Genomic DNA, 18,046 nt, shown 5'->3' with positions numbered 1-18,046 from the left:
GACACAACGGGGGTGGGGGTGGGGGGGGGGGGGGGGGGGGAGCCCACCCCCAAAAGAAATCAACAGCAAAGCTTGTTATTAAAATAATCTCAGCAGTTTGCTGTTGCTATGGTGACGAGAGCTGAATAGAGTGGGACGAGCGGAAACTCAGAATTATTTACAAGTGCCGAGAGACAAATATTTTATTTCAGAACTCATTTTTCTTCCATCTCTGAATAACCTAATAATTATGGTGATGTATTGTACATTGAAGCTAGAAGAAATATGTGCATCTAGAGAGCTGATGAGAGAGAGAGAGCTGGAGAGAGGGTTGATTCAGTGTTACACGGTCTGTGAACGGTGGGACGCAAAATCCTGCAGCTAGCAGCTGTGCTCTATTCTATTTGTAGTGAATTAACCGTATGTTTTCCAAGCTGTCTTGCAGATTTTGGTTCTGTGACTTTTGTGCCAGCGTTTGTTCCCATAAAAGTACCTTTTCTCACAGTTTGAGACTCCCGTAAGTGGACCAGTGCAAAATGGCACGTTACCCCCAATTTGGGCATGTGATTCAGCAATTTTACAATCCGCACTCCAGTTGAGTGAAGCTCCACATTAGGGACCAACTCCTGCAAAATCTCTTGTGTTGGGGATTTTGAGGTGCTGTGCATTGAGGCTGCCTTGCTCTTTCAACCGACAACCACAACGTGATTTGCCATCTTTCTCTGGGCACCTACATGTGTAGGGAAAGCTCTCCAGTGCCTACGCTATTTTTCATTAGGCACTTGTCAGCTCACAAGTTTCCATTTCAAACATTGATACAGCGCGAAAAGCAAAAAAAAAAAGACCGGATGTATATATCCGTCCTCAAGCTGGCTCCAACAGCATCACTGCCAATGATGTGCTTTATTTTTGCAGTCCCAGGCAACATAGTCATTTATGAAATACAGCACACAACTTGCGCACAGCAAGATTTTCCAGTCAGCCATGTTGAAGATGACCAGATAAGTCTGTTACTGTGGTACTCATCACAGGAGAGAGACTGTCATGGAATATTTTACATCACCCAAGAGTGTAGACCGGGCATCAGATTCACATCTGAAAAACGCCGCCTCCAACAGTGGAGCACTCCCTCCTCACTGTTCTGGAGTGTTAGCCTCAATTATGTGCAAAGGAAAAACACGAGCATTGCGGGATGCTACATTGCAAGGATGTCTATCATTTTGTCTTCGTCGACTGTGCACCGTGAAATCTCTGAGGTCATATGATGATGTTTGAATTTGTGGTCCTGTTAAGTTGCATATATTTCAAGTTGCTGACACTTGGTGTTATAATTATGATTTACCCAACACTGAGACAACATCAATAAGGACAGTCCTTTCCAAACCGTCTGTCGTTCAAATGGGAAAAATAATGAATATGAGTGCAAGTATGAGGGTCTCTGATTAGGTCCCCCTGCTATATTGAATGTCACGAATACTCCTGCATGCACTTCGTTGAAGGATGTCTTCGAGATCAAAAATAAGGACAAAGTAAGCTTGTCTGTCTCTTTCCGAATTAGAAGAGAAATGTCATGTACCATTAGAGCACAAGTTCTGTATAAACTTTGCAGATCTATGTAGCTCTGCTAACTAGGTGAGAACTTATTGCGCTGTTCCAATTACTGACCAAATTGATTTCCACAAAACCTTCCTATTAGTCACATTTTATCTCTGAGTGTCATCAGTAAATGTACAAATTGTTACGCGGTATTGATTCCCACTTAACAGCACAAATTGTTCATTATAGGATATTCTTGTGAGTTAATTATTTCATCAGTCCTTGGATAGTAAATCTCAGAGAGTGTACAGCAACATTCCTGATATGTGTTCTTGGCAGATGACGTTGTATGCTCAGAGCATGAACTTGTAGCATTAACCTTTGAATTCCATAATATATTGCTCAGTAAAAATTATAGCTGCAGTTCTCCCATAGCTCAGCTGTTTAAGGTATTAAGTAGTCATGTCATATGGTGCTGGTTCTTGCTTCCCCTCATTTTATCCTGGTTTATGTTCCACTCAGTGACTTAAGCACATATTCCAGGCTGTCACTTCAGTGCAGTAATGAAGGAATTCCACACAGTTTGAGATGCTGGGAAGTAATTTTATTTTGAGATGGGAACTGGAACCCATCCGATTCAGGGTGGCAGCTTAATGGGTGTTTAGTTTTCTCACATGATTCCGAGAAGGAGTCGACAACGAACCTGGAGCTCAGTTTCGAGTGTACATGTAAGCGTCGCCTGAATCCTGAAGCTCACTGACTGGATTGGAAAGGTGTGTAGTTTGTGCAGTTTTCCACCTGTTCAGTAGGTTATCCTCATAACAGTGGGTAATGTGCTCTTGGTAAAGTGCACTATTGCAGCAAGAAAAATGGAGGCGAGAGTTGATGCAATGACACAGTTCGACCAAGTCTTCAGAGAAATACGGTCTGTGGTAGTTCCATCGGGGTAAGTTCTCATTGCTTGGCTCTCAAATCCTAGATGAGGCAGCAGTGATCCCCTTAACCCTGTCTACTTCGGAGACTTGGACAACCTACAGCAGGCACCACAAAGCACTGGAGAAGAACCACCAGAGGTCCCTTCACAAGATTCTCCAAATCCGATAGCAAGAAAAGCAGTCTGATAGCAGCGTCCTCTCTGCTATCTCAACCTGCCCAGCATCAAGGCACAAATCACTCAAAACTGACTCCAATGTGTGGGATATATGTGCCTGACACCAGACTCCCTAAGCAACTGTTCTACTCTTGTGCAACAGGAGAACGGTGGAAGCGGATGTCCCCGAAGCATCCCTGAAGAGGTCAGGCATCAACTGACTCATGGGAGTCACTGGCTGATGACCAACCACAATAGAGAAAATTCAGGAAGGCACCGAACCCATCAAGCGACTTCAGCAGAAGCATACAGAGGCAAAACCGAAACATCTGAGAGACTCCAAACAGCCCATCTACCCAATCCTTCATGCCCTGCCTGTTCTGCACATGAGGTGGAGATGCCAGCATTGAATTGGGGTGGGCACAGTAAGAGGTCTTACAACACCAGGTTAAAGTCCAACAGGTTTATTTGGAATCACGAGCTTTCGGAGCGTAGCTCCTTCATCAGGTGAATGGACCTGATGAAGGAGCAACGCTCCGAATAAACCTGTTGGACTTTAACCTGATGTTGTAAGACTTCTTACTGTTCTGTGCATGGCAGTCTGCAATTGGACTTCTCGGCCATCTCAGAACTCTTCAATTTACCTTCAATACCGAAGGATTGACTGAGAAGGACAAAGGCGTCCCTCCCTCAACTGGAGGGCTTATTAATTGCTTTCCAGCTGCAAAGAAGAAACAGCTGGTTGCAATGAATGGTACGTAATTCAAAGGGCACTTCAATATGAAGGTGCCTATTTGGCAACAATTACAAAAATTTAACTTTAAAAAAAAAATAGTGAAATCAGCAGGACATCACTGTCGGGAGGAGTGGGGGGTTGGGGGGGGCGGAGGTGGGAAGGATATGAGTGGGATAGTGGGGGAGTGGGAGCAGGGTGTTCAACCCTCCAGTCTTTCGAGGATCACCTTGTATCTGAGTCCACTGTCCTGTTTTCTCTCACCCACTTTCCCAGGTCTGGCAGCTCCACCCTGTTGTATGAACACACTGTCCCTTAAATTTCTCTGTGAGTGTTGGTCACCCTGGTAGGGAGGAGGGAGGGAATCCATCCAAAGAGTGACCCTTGGCTACACTGGCAGGTTGAAGGGTCTTTTGGCCTTCCTGTATCACTGCCCGCACCCTGCACTCACCCTGCCCATCCTCCCTGGCTCGCTGCTGAGTTGAACCGACCTCACTGTGCTATACATTTGGAGACCAATTGCAAAGCTGGCAGGAACGATGCTAGGAAACCAGAATGGCAGTGGGCACTGATGCTTTTGGGCCTTGTCCACCTCTGTTCTCAACCTTGGCAGGGCTTAAATTTTCTGCATAGTGTCTTTCGGATGAGGCGTTAAACCAAAGTCATGTCTGCCCCCTTGGGTGGATTTAAAAGATCCATGGCACTATTCAAAGAAGGGCAATGAAGTACCCCTTGTGTCTTAGCCAGCATTCATCCCTTGAACAACACTTAAAACAGAAGCACAAAAAAAAAATACTGCGGAGGCAGTTTCTGAAATAAAAATCGAAGATGCTGGAAATGTTCAGGTCAGGCAGCACCTGTGGAGAGAGCAAAATAATGTTGATGTTTCTGCGAATAGGTTATCAACTTGAAACATTGATTTTTTAAAAATAAATTTAGAGAACCCTTTTTCCAATTTAGTGTGGCTAATCCATCTAATCTGCACATCTTTGGGTTGTGGGAGTGAAACCAATGCAGACATGGGGAGAATGTGCAAACTCCACATGGACAGTGTCCCAGGGCCAGGCCCGAATCCGGGTCTTCGGTGCCGTAGGTAGCAGTGCTAGCCACTGCACCACTATGCTGCCCTTGAAACATTGATTTTATATCTTCTTAGATGCTGCCTGACCTACTGAATATTTCCAGCATACTCTGTAACTAATGACAGAAGAACTCTCATTTATCATACTGCTGATTTTGGAACCTTGCTGTGCGCAAACAGGTTGCTATGTGGTCTTTGTTACAACAGTGACTGCACTTCAAAAGTAGTTCATTGTTTCCAAATTGCTTTGGGACATTTAGAGATTGACAAAGGTGCTTTAATGAAAGTTATTTTTCTGCAGAAGTGTTTACTTCGTAGTGGGGTACATTTTGTTAACATTTATTCTTTCATGGGATATGGGTGTGGCTGGCAAGACCAGCATTTTGTGCCCATCCCTAATTGCCCTTGAACTATGTGGCTGGCCCCAACACTTCATAGAGCTTGTTGTAAATCAACCCCATTGCTGTGGGTCTGGAGCTTCATGTAGGCCAGACCAGGTAAGGATGGCAGATTTCTTTCTCCAGGGGACAATAGTGAACCAGATGGGGTTTTAAGACAATTGACAATGATTTTACGGTCATCATTATTGAGATAAGCTTTTCAATTCCAGATTGGATGGCACGGTGGCACAGTGGTTAGCACGGCTTCACAACGCCTTGGGTGGCTGCTTGTGTGGAATTTACATGTTCCCCCCCTGCCTATGTGGGTTTCATCTGGATCCAAATATGTACAGGTTAGGTGGACTGGCCATGCTAAATTGCCCCTTAGTGTCTAAACATGTGTAGGTTAGGTGGAGTTACGGGGAAAGGGCGAGGCAGTGGGCCTGGGCAAGGTGCTCTTTTGGAAGTCCATTGCAGATTCGATGGGCCAATGGCCTCCTTCTGTACTGTAGAGATTCTATGATTATTGATTGAATTTATATTCCACCAAATGCCATGGTGGGATTTGAACCTTTATCTGCTGAGCATTACCTTGGGCCTCTGGGTTACTAGTCCAGTGACATTATCAAGTCTAAGTGTAAATTCGCTATAGTCCCAAATGACCATAGGCTGTTTTCCCCTTTTGAGGGGGAGAGCTGACTGATGGTGATTTAACCTGAGAATCACCACACCTCGGATGAGGGGCAAGGTTGAGAAGGTGGACCTTCATGGATAACCTCAGCTAGTACGGGAATTGAACCCACGCCTTGATCAGCATCACGAACTAGCCCAGCTGTCTAACCAACTGAACTAAACACGTCCCTGGTAGCATTATCACCACACTACTGTCTCCCCTCCAAATGGTGGCAATCTCTTGCACTTTGTCATCAAGCACACTCCAGTACCTCGCCTGTGTTGAATGTTCTGAATGTGGGAGTCTCATTAAGTGCTGCCATGATATTTAACTCTGAAGGCATCTATCTAAGTCCAGACTTTGTTCTCATCCCAGTTAGTCAGACACATATACTTGTAGCAGAAGTAGTCGCTTTCAGGGCAGATACTCAGCCAATCTTGCCCTACATACCACCCACCACCTGCCACCCCAGCCCAGTGAAACCGAAGGTACTTCTACTACCGCCACTGCTTTTGAGGCCCCATCGCCTTGCTGTACAGAACTAATGAATCTGCATTGTCGGGCAGCTCGGTGGCATAGTAGTTAGCACTGCTGCCTCACGGCGCCGAGGTCCCAGGTTCAATCCCGGCTCTGGGTCACTGTCCGTGTGGAGTTGCACAATCTCCCCGTGTTTGCGTGGGTTTCACCCCCACAACCAAAAGATGTGCAGTCTAGGTGGATTGGCCAAGCTAAATTGCCCCTTAATTGGAAAAATTGAATTGGGTATTCTAAATTTGTAAAAATAAAATGTTTTAACATCTTTGTCGGTTGTTCACTGGTGTAACCAGTGACGCCTTTAGGGGAGCTCAAATATGACAGCCTTTCTTTAAATCAAAAAGAAATTCACACCTTGGAGTTCTGTTGGGAAGAATTCATTTCTGCAAATCTAATGATCAGCATCTCTAATGGTTACTTGCAGTTTGGTTGGGAGAGAGTGGGGGATGTAACAATCCACAACTTTTGGCAGTGTTAAGCATCTTTGTGTCCAGTGACTATCCAGTTTGGCAGTGAAAGAAGATGTCTTCTGTGTTCTCCTGCCTGATGTTGTAGGCATGACTCTGGCACTGAGCCTTTCTGATTCACAAAAGCTCGGAAAGAACCCAAACCTTCATCCCTAATAACTGTTATATTGTAATTACAGAACAGTCAATTTTACCACAATACATGATGAATAATATGGCTGGCAGTAAGTTAAAAGGCAGTCATTCAATCAAACAGTTCTATTGATGCCATAAATCTCAGGAGCAGAGTTTGAGCAGAGCTCTGAGGTTGAATTGCTGCTTCTATGTCTTGTTCTTTATCAGAAAGTTAACACACTTTGGCGTTATTTATAAATTATTTACATCACGTGTACCTAATGGTTTGGTCTCCATAATTAATGTGGACATCATTGTTTGTAGCAGCTTATCCAAATGGTAAGCTTTGTAAAATGATCTAATTAGTATAGGTGAAGCTGCCTTACATTCATTACAGCTTTTGCTCTGTATGCTTGGCAAAATTAATAGTTCCTGCACACATAGGCCAGTAGCTTTCTATATTCTGTTCTGGAACGCTTAGTTTTCTATACTTGTTACCTGCAGACCAATTAAATAGTGCTCATGGAATACATGAGATTCAACGTGCGAACCCAGTGGATAAGAAAAATTATATCTTAACTAATGAATTTTGTGTGTGTATGAATTCACTAAGTGTCCCCCTAGCTTTCTAAGTGTGCAGAATAATTGGCAATCAGGCACTCAATCAGGTTGAGCAATCATCAAGTATTCACTTGAGCACCAACAAAAGTATGATAAATTAAACTCATTGTAAACATTAAAAAAATCAAGCTGAAGTCCCACAGAGAAGAAGAGCATTCATTATCTCACGTTCACATGTGGTTGATAACATCATAGTCACCATCAATCCTTTACTGTTTTTATTCTAAGACTGCTGTCAATTAAGGCGTTGTGTTAGTCTGGCATTACTGCTCTCTTTCATACAGTCTGCAAGTTCAGCTGTTGTCTATCTGCTACTTGTCTGATGGAGCAAGTCCACAAATTATGACATCTTTTCTGTGAACGCCCATTGCATACATAAATCGTCTTTATGTTGTGATTTGTTGGATATGCCCAAAGAATCATATCATTCGGGAATCAATGTTGTAAACCGGATTTTGTTCTTTATTAATTTGTCCGTATATTGTCATTGTTCCAATGATCAAAAATCAAATAACTTTCAGAATCAGAATTCAAAGTTGAGCAATTTTTGTTTCCCTTCTGCCTGAAATGATCAGGACGAGGACTCTTTGCTGGAAAGACTTGCTAATCTGAGGGGGCATTCATCAAATTTTGTGCTTGTTGTATTACTATTGCTGTTAATTTCCAAATGCTGCTTAGACTTTTCAATCAGATGCAAATGGAACTGTGCCGCTTGATCTCTCTTTTAAGTACTGCCTTGGGATGAAGGACAAGGCTCTCCCCACTAAATCAAATTTCCCGAGGCGGCACAGTGGCGCAGTGGTTAGCACTGTTGCCTCACGCTGTTGAGGACCCGGATTTGACCCCGGGTCACTGTCCGCATGGAGTTTGCACATTCTCCCCATGTTTGAGTGGGTCTCACCCCTACAACCCAAAGATGTGCAGCAGTAGGTGAATTGCCCCTTAATTGGAAATAAATAATTGGGTACTCTAAATTTTTTTTAAAAATCAAATTTCTCAAAAGCTTGTTAACATGGGTTGCTACCTGACTGTCTTTGCTAATGCGCTTGGGAGGTAGGATAGAGAGACGAGGAGCAATAGGTCTCTTCATATGCATGAGAGGTGCAGGTGGAGTGAGAGTTAAAACCCATGGATGAAATATAAATTTCACAGGCATAAACTTCAGTGTTATATAACTTGAAGTGTTATATAGCTTGAAAACTTCTATATTCATTTGAACTCTGGTGTGTTCCATTGAACAAGCTGGCAAACATATTCGATATATAACATATACATTTGTCATTGTTTATCCTTATCCTTTGGGCTTGTCATCCAAGTTGCTGGTAAATTTTTGGATGCATTCAGGGATAGGGAAAGTGGCATGTTCCTCTGTAGCCCCAGGTGATCAAAGTTTTATTTATCTTAGCTGAGAGGAACAGAAATTCTTAAATTTTATATATATAAAAGAGAAGATAATCTAAATCCAAATATTTATACTATATGTATTATAATTGTTCATGTTTATTTTGATATATTACACTTATATGTATGGTTGTTCCTCGGTTATTTAATTGTAAGATGCATTACCACTGAGCTTGATCATCTGCTCAACCAATATCCACACTTAGGAAGATAAAAGCAAATTACTGCGGATGCTGGAATCTGAAACAAAAATGGAAAATACTGGACAATCTCAGCAGGTCTGACAGCTTTGACAAAGAGTCATCCAGACTCGAAACGCTAGCTCTCTTCTCTCTCCACAGATGCTGTCAGACCTGCTGAGATCGTCCAGCATTTTCTGTTTTTGTTGGTACCACAGCCCTACTGCTGTTCAACTGAGATCATCGAACTCAGCAGCATGGTGAGTATTTAAACAGTAGCAAAACCCATCATTCAATCAAGCATGCTTTACCATTCAGTTAGGTTGTGGCTGATCTGCACTTAACTTCGATTTACCTGCCGTTGGTCCATATCCCTAGATGTATGTACCTTTTATTCTACTGATCTTAAGTAATGAAAATTTCAATTGATCAGCATCTGCAGCCTTTTGGAAGATACAGTTCCAGATTTCGATGTGTGAAGTGGTGCTCTCGTTCCCTGAACAAGTTGATTCTGATTTTAAGATTATGGCCCCTTGTTTAAGGCTCACCTAGAGAGCAATAAGTTTCTCTGTATCTAACTTATCAAACATTTGTCTCTATCTAAATATCGCAATCAGATCATACCTCAAACATTAAAATGCAAGGGAATGCAAGCCAACATTATGCAACCTGTCCTATAATTTAAGCCCAATATCATTCTGCTAAGATTAAATTATGGAAGATTAAGTTATGAAAAGCATACATAACACAGGTAATTTTTATCCAATTAAGGGGCAATTTAGTGTGGCTAATCCACCTACCCTGCACATTTTTTGGGGGTTTGGGAGTGAGATCTATGTAGACACAAGGAGAATGTGCAAACTCCACACGGACAGTGACCCAGGTCCTCAGCGCTGTGAGGCAGCAGTGCTAACCACTGCGCCACCGAGCCATCCTACATAACACAGACAAGAGGAGCATTGTCTCACGTTCTCATATGATTGCTATGGAGTCATAGAGGTCTACAACACAGAAAAGGCACTTTGGCTCATCGTGGCTGCGCCAGTCAAAAAAAACCACCAACCTATTCTAATCCCATTTTCCAGAACTTGGCCCACAGCCTTGTAAGCCTTGGCATCGCAAATGCACACCTAAGTACTTCCTAAATTTTATGAGGGTCCACCACGCTTTCAGGCAGTGAGTTACAAACTCCCACCACCCTCTGGGTGAAAAACTATTTTCCCACATTCCCTCTGAACCTTCTTCCCCTTATCTTAAATCTACGCCTTCTGATCATTGATCTCTCCACCAAGGGAAATTGTTTCTTCCTGTCTACTCTATCTATGCCCCTCATAATTTTTACACCTCTATCATGTCTCCTCTCAGTCCCCTCTGCTCCAAGTAAAACAACCCCAGTCTATCCAATCTCTCTTCATAACTAAAACTCTCCAGTTCAGGCAATGCCCCGGGAATCTCCTCTGCATGCTAAGTGCTATCACATCCCTCCTATAATGTGGCTTCCAGAATGGCACACAATACTCTAGCTGCGGCCTAACCAATATTTTATACAGTTTCAGCATAACCTCCCTGCTCTTAAACTCTATGCCTCGGCGAATAAAGACGAGTATACCATATGCCTTCTTAACCACTTTATATCCACCTACCCTGCTACCTTACAGGACCAGTGTATATGCACACCAAGGTTCCTCTGATCCTCGGTGCTTCCCAGGGTCCTGCTGTTTAACATGGATTGCCTCCATCGTAGTCACCATCAATTCTTTTTTTATAAACTCATTTTATTCAAACTTGTAAAGAAACACCCCGGGAAACATTCTTCCCAACAATCAACTATACAGTTTGTACAGATTTTCCTCCTTTTTCACCCCCCCCCTTGCGACGAACAACTCCTCAAACACAGTCACAAACATCCCCCCACCTTTTCTCAAACTCCCCTGCTGAGCCCTTTAACTCATACTTTATCTTCTCTAACCGCAGGAAGTCGTACAGGTCACCCAACCATGCTGCTATCCCCGGTGGCAATGCCGACCGCCACTCCAGCAAAATTTGTCGTTGTGCAATCAGAGAGGCGAAGGCCATGACATCGACCTTCCTCCTCTCCATGAGCTCCGGCTTCTCTGAAACCCCAAATATCGCCACCAAAGGGTCCGGGTCCACCTCCTCCTCCACTGTCCTGGCTAAGACAGCGAACACTCCCGCCCAGAATCTTCCCAATTTTTCACAACCCCTAAACATGTGTGCATGATTCGCTGGCCCCCGCCCACACCTCTCACACTCATCTGCTATCCCAGTGAAAGAACCCACTCATTCTCGCCCGAGTCATATGCACCCTGTGCACCACCTTAAACTACCATCAATCCTTTACTAGTTCTATTCGAAGACTGCTGCCATTATGACCTCTTGGTAGCCTGGCACTACAGAACTCTCTTGCTCTACCTCACCTCCCATGCATATCAATAGATCTGTTTCTCCTCATCTCTCTATCCTACATTCACAAGCACATTAGCAAAGACAGGTAGTAGCCCCTGTGAACGTGTTTGTGATTAATTTGATTTAATGATGTGAGTCTTATTCTTCATCCCAATTCAGTACCCAAAAAGAGATCAAGTGGCAGATCTTCATTTGATGAAGAAGCCTAAGCAGCATTTGGAAATTAATAGCAATGATAGTGCCTATGGAGTCAAATTTGATCACCCCTTCTAAGGCCAACGAAGCCTGAGTGAGACACATCCAGAGTGGGAATTGGAACTTGGTAATTTGGTTCAGTGAGGTAATTCGGTGCAGAGTGGGAGAAGGTGCTTTTTCCCTACCGTTTTGTTCTCTTTCTTCTGGCCTGTAACTGTTAATCTGCAGGGAGAGAACCAGAGAGCATCATGGGAAGGTAAGTGATTTTTATTTTTATTTTTATTACTTTTTCAAACTGTGTGGGGGAAAAAATGAAGTGACATCACAGTAAAGCTGTGACCTGATTGGCTGGTTGGGAATCTGTTAAATTTGGAAAAAAAAAATATTGCGAAACAAATCTAATTGATCAACTAGATAGTGGAGTAACTAAACCTGAGGGCAGTGATACAGTAAAAATTATCTAGCGTCAGGGCCATATAGTTAATTGTAACTCAATCTAACAATAATTCAAGTGTTTATTTTAAATTAATGAATTAGTGCTCTCTCCAACTGTGAGATGTGGCAGATATGTGACGCTTCCAGCGTTCCCGTCGACTACATTTGCAGCAAGTGTAACCAATGGCAGCTCCTCACAGACCGCGTGGTTCGGTTGGAGCAGCAATTGGATGCACTTAGGAGCATGAAGGTGGTGGAAAGCGTCATGGATAGGAGTTATAGAGACGTGGTCACAATCAAGGTGCAAACAGAGAGATGGGTGACCAGCAGAAGGGGCAGGCAGTCAGTGCAGGAATCCGCTGTGGTTGTCCCCCTCTCAAACAGGTATACCACTTTGGATGCTGTTGGGGGGAATAGCCTATCAGGGGAAAACAGCAGCAGCCAGAGCAGTGGCACCACGGCTGGCTCTGATGTTCAGCAGGGAGGGTCAAAGCACAGAAGAGCAATAGTCATAGGGGACTCGATAGTCAGGGGCACAGATAGGCGCTTCTGTGGACGTGAAAGAGACTCCAGGATGGTATGTTGCCTCCCTGGTGCCAGTGTCCAGGATGTCTCAGAACGGGTAGCAGGCATCCTGAAGGAGGAGGGCAAACAGGCAGAGGTCGTTGTACACATTGGTACTAACGACATAGGCAGGAAGGGGCATGAGGTCCTGCAGCAGGAGTTCAGGGAGCTAAGCAGAAAGTTAAAAGACAGGACCTCTAGGGTTGTAATCTCGGGATTACTCCCTGTGCCACGTGGCACTGACTCTAGAAATAGGAAGATAGAGCAGCTAAACACGTGGCTAAACTGATGGTGTAGGAGGGAGGGTTTCTGCTATCTGGACCACTGGGAGCTCTTCCGGGGCAGGTGTGACCTGTATAAGGAGGACGGGTTGCATCTAAACTGGAGAGGCATGAACATCCTGGTCGCAAGGTATCCTAGTGTCACACGGGTGGGTTTAAACTAGTATGGCAGGGGGGTGGGTACCGGAGCAATAGGTCAGAAGGTGAAAGCATTGAGGGAGAACTAGGGAACAGGGCCAGTATGGCTCTGCGGAAGATGTTGCTGAAAACAGCGGGTCTGGTGGCCTGAAGTGCATATGTTTTAATGCAAGAAGTATAACGGGTAAGGCAGATGAACTTAGAGCTTGGATTAGTACTTGGAACTATGATGTTGTTGCCCTTACAGAGACCTGATTGAGGGAAGGACAGGATTGGCAGCTAAACGTTCCAGGATTTCGATGTTTCAGGCGGGATAGTGGGGGATATAAAAGGGGTGGCAGAGTTACATTACTGGTTACGGAGAATATCACAGCTGTACTATGAGACGACACCTCAGAGGTCAGCGAGGCTATATGGGTAGAGATCAGGAATAAGATGGGTGCAGTGACAATGTTGGGGGTTTACTAGAGGCCTCCCAACAGCCAGCGGGAGATAGAGGAGCAGATAGGTAGACAGATTTTGGAAAGGAGTAAAAACAACAGGGTTGTTGTGATGGGAGACTTCAACCTCCCCAATTTGACTGGGACTCACTTAGTGCTAGGGGCTTGGATGGGGCAGACTTTGTAAGGAGCATCCAGGAGGGCTTCTTAAAACAATATGTAGATAGTCCAACTAGGGAAGGGGCTGTACTGGACCTGGTATTGGGGAATTAGCCCGACCAGGTGGTAGACGTTTCAGTAGGGGAGCATTTCGGGAACAGTGACCACAATTCAGTATGTTTTAAAGTGCTGGTGGACAAGGATAAGAGTGGTCCTCGGGTGAATGTGCTAAACTGGAGGAAGGCTAATTATAACAATATTAGGCGGGAACTGAAGAACCTAGATTGGGGGCAGATGTTTGAGGGTAAATCAACATCTGACATGTGGGAGGCTTTCAAATGTCAGTTGAAAGGAACTCAGGACTGACATGTTCCTGTGAGGAAGAAGGATAAATACGGCAAATTTCGGGAACCTTGGATAACGAGAGATATTGTAGGCCTCGTCAAAAAGAAAAAGGAGGCATTTGTCAGGGCTAGAAGGCTGGGAACAGACGAAGCCTGTGTGGAATATAAGGAAAGTAGGAAGGAACTTAAGCAAGGAGTTAGGAAGGCTAAAAGGGGTCACGAAAAGTCATTGGCAAATAGGGTTAAGGAAAATCCCAAGGCTTTTTACACGTACATAAATAGCAAGAGGGTAGCCAGGGAAAGGGTTGGCCCACTGAAGGATAGGCAAGGGAATCTGTGTGTGGAGCTAGAGGAAATGGGCGAGGTACTAAATGAATATGTTGCATCAGTATTCACCAAAGAGAAGGAATAAGTGGATGTTGAGTCTGGAGAAGGGTGTGTAGATAGCATGTCTCATTGTTGTTAGGCGTCTTGAAAAATATTAAGGTAGATAAGTCCCCAGGACCTGATGGGATCTACCCCAGAATACTGAAGGAGGCTGGAGAGGAAATTGCTGAGGCCTTGACAGAAATCTTTGGATCCTCACTGTCTTCAGGTGATGTCCCAGAGGACTGGAGATTAACCAATGTTGTTCCTTTGTTTAAGACGGGTAGCAAGGATAATCCAGGGAACTACAGGCCGGTAAGCCTTACGTCTGTGATAGGGAAATTACTGGAGAGAATTCTTCGAGATAGGATCTACTCCCATATGGAAGCAAATGGATGTATTAGCGAGAGGCAGCATGGTTTTGTGAAGGGGAGGTTGTGTCTCACTAGCTTGATAGAGGTTTTCGAAGAGGTCACAAAGATGATTGATGCAGGTAGGGCAGTGGATGTTGTCTGTATGGACATCAGTAAGGCCTTTGACAAGGTCCCTCATGGCAGACTGGTACAAAAGGTGAAGTCACACGGGATCAGGGTGAGCTGGCAAGATGGATACAGAACTGGCTAGGTCATAGAAGGCAGAGAGTAGCAATGGAAGGGTGCTTTTCTGATTGGAGGGCTGTGACTAGTGGTGTTCTGCTTGCTGGGACCTTTGCTGCTCGTAGTATATATAAATGATTTGGAGGAAAATGTAACTGGTCTGATTAGTAAGTTTGCAGACGACACAAAGGTTGGTGGAATTGCGGATAGCGATGAGCATTGTCAGAGAATACAGCAGGATTTAAATTGTTTGGAGACTTGGGCGGAGAGATTGCAGATGGAGTTTAATCCGGAAGGAAGTCAAGAAGGCATACGGCATGCTTGCCTTCATTGGCCGGGGCATTGAGTATAACAATTGGCAAGTAATGTTGCAGCTGTATAGAACCTTAGTTTTGTGAGGGCCACGAAGAATCCAGCACGAGTTTTAAGGATACAAAGTAATAACATTTATTTACAATAACATATATCACAGTACTCCGCAATCCTGCGTAGCCTGGATAGAAAATCGGCAAGGGATTCTCCAGGGGTCCTCTCAGCGGTATTAAACCGGTAACGCTGGACTATCATGGACGGGGTTGGGTTAAAATGTTGCCCCACTATATTCACAAGTTCATCAAATGTTTTGGTGTCCGGCGCAGCTGGGTACGTAAGGCTCCCAATCACCCCAAACGTATGCGGGCCGCAGGCGGTGAGCAATATGACCACCTGGCGCTCGTTTTCGGTGATATTGTTTGCCCGGAAATAGTAACGCATCCGTTGTGTGTGCTGGTTCCAGCTTTCCAGCGCAACATCAAAACATCCAAACGTCCGTACAGAGGCATGGTATAACAGAAAACAACTTCCAACCTGTATCCAACAAAAATCCAGGGAGGTGGCTTCAGCAGTGTAGACAGCTATTCACTTTAACCTTCGCCGCCAGTTTTGTGAGGGCCACGAAGAATCCAGCACGGGTTTTAAGGATACAAAGTAATAACATTTATTTACAATAACATATATATATATTAGTATATATATATATATACAACAGCAGCAACTTCCCTTGCTGCACACTCCTTCCTGCTGGTTCCTAAACTAGCCAGCTTTATTTATACTAGGAGTTTACTAATGGTTTCTCCGCCTCCCTCATTGGGGAAGCTCATACTCCCACAGGATTGTGGGATTGTCATTAGTCCCCAGCCACGCTTGGGAGTATAGTGTTCAATTCTGGTCGCCACACTACCAGAAGGATGTGGAGACTTTAAAGAGGGTGCAGAAGAGATTTATCAGAATGTTGCCTGGTATGGAGGGCATTAGCTATGAGGAGCCGTTGAATAAACTCGGTTTGTTCTCACTGGAACGACGGAGGTTGAGGGGCGACCTGATAGAGGTCTACAAAATTATGAGGGGCATAGACAGAGTGGATAGTCAGAGGCTTTTTCCCAGGGTAGAAGTGTCAATTACTAGGGGGCATTGGTTTAAGGTGCGAGAGGTAAGGTTTAGAAGGGTATAATAGAATTTGTACAAGGCAAATTTTTTACACAGAGGGTAGTGGGTGCCTGGAACCCGCTGCCGGAGGAGGTGGTGGAAGCAGGGACGATAGTGACATTTAAGGGGCATCTTGACAAATACATGAATAGGATGGGAATAGAGGGATACGGACCCAGGAAGTGTAAAAGATTGTAGTTTAGTCGGGCAGCATGATCGGCACAGGCTTGGAGGGCCGAAGGGCATGTTCCTGTGCTGTACTTTTCTTTGTTCTTTGTATCATTCCTAAGATTGATGCGCAAAACTGAACACAGCACTCCAGTTGGGATTAGACGAGGATTATCCAAATATTTTGAGCTGTGGAACTCCTTGTGACCTGCCAAGTGGATCAGGGACCCTCAAACATTCTCATAATGCCAATACCTCATTTTGTACTGTGCGATAGGTACAAGCACAGAAATCTAGCTATATCTGTGCATATAGAGGAACGGTGGCACAGTGGTTACCATTGCTACCTCACAATACCAGGAATCCAGGAAGGTTCGATTCCAGCCTTTGGTGACTGCCGGTTTGGAGTTTATCTGCGTGGATTTTGTCCCACAGTCCAAAGTTCTGCAGGTTAGGTGGATTGGCTCTGGCCAGTGCGCAGGTTTGTGGGGGTAGGGCAGGGGTGTGGGCCTAGGTGAGGATCTCTTTTGGAGGGTCAGTGCAGACTCAATGGGCTGAATGACTTCCTTCTATATTGCAGGAATTCTATGGATATATTAGGAATTAGGAAGAGGCGCACAGTCGCAAATACATTTGCCAGCTACATGGCCCACTCACATAAAGCCCTGGCCAAGCCACCTTCCCATGGCCCCTTAACATAATTCCTTGAAACAAGTGCCCATTTAGGAGTGGGCCAACTAAAATGATTCTAATTTTAAAAAAATAAAGTCTTCCTTTTATCATTTTTAATGTGAGGAGTAATGCTGGAAAGCTTGTACTCATATCGGACACTCGCATCTCTGTTTGACACTCACACGTCTCCTCTCTCACACACACAGATCTCTCTGTCTCTCTCTCACACACACATCTCCCTCCCTCTCAAATGTCTCCCTCTTCCCCGTACAAGTCTCCCTCGCGTGCATGTTTCCCTCATGTGCATGTCTCCCCCGCGCACACGTCTCCCTCTCCCTCGCATACACGTCTCTCTCTCCCTTGCATACAAATCTCCCTCTCCTTCACGTCTCCCTCACGTCTCGCTCTCCCTCTCACACACACACACTCACCCTCTCTCTCTCTCTCACACACACTCTCTCTTTCTCACACACACACACACACTCTCTCCCACACACGTACACTCTCTCTCACACACATCCTTCTCTTTCTCTCACACACATCCTTCTCTTTCTCTCACACAACCTCTTCTCTAACACACATTCACCCTCCTCTCTTGCAATCACCCCCCTCTTACATACACTCACCCTGCCCGCTTTCTCACACAAACTCACATCCCCCTCACATACTCACCCCTCTATCAGACAGTCACCTTCTCTCACTCACATGCACTCATGTCTCTTTCTCATGCTCCAAAGTACTCTCTGGCTCCTGCTCTGAAGCCTGGTCCGACCGCCTATTCTGAGGACTACTCTGATGCCTGCTCCATCCCACCTCCCACTTCACCTCTCTCCCCACACTCCAGCACTCCTGCATGCTCTGCCCACCGCCCCCCCCCCCCCCCCCCCCCCCCCCACGCCTACACTTACACACTCTGGCACCCTCTCCAAGTTCAATTCCATGGAGAAGCCAGCCTCTGATTGGGCAAGCAGTTCTGCAGCATTTTTAAAATTTAAAAACTGTGCCTAAC

General features: G+C 44.9%; 1 protein-coding gene across 2 annotated transcripts in view; it reads left to right on the top strand.

The window, feature by feature from the left end:
• Positions 1–18,046, top strand: part of gas7b (growth arrest-specific 7b) — a 625,036-nt gene that overhangs the window by 435,026 nt on the left and 171,964 nt on the right. The gene's annotated exons all lie outside the window — the stretch shown is intronic.

Source organism: Scyliorhinus torazame, chromosome 18, assembly GCF_047496885.1.
Source record: "Scyliorhinus torazame isolate Kashiwa2021f chromosome 18, sScyTor2.1, whole genome shotgun sequence".
NCBI classification, from domain to species: domain Eukaryota; kingdom Metazoa; phylum Chordata; class Chondrichthyes; order Carcharhiniformes; family Scyliorhinidae; genus Scyliorhinus; species Scyliorhinus torazame.
The sequence above is the reverse complement of the archived record's forward strand: the minus strand, read 5'-3'. Positions and strand labels throughout refer to the sequence as shown.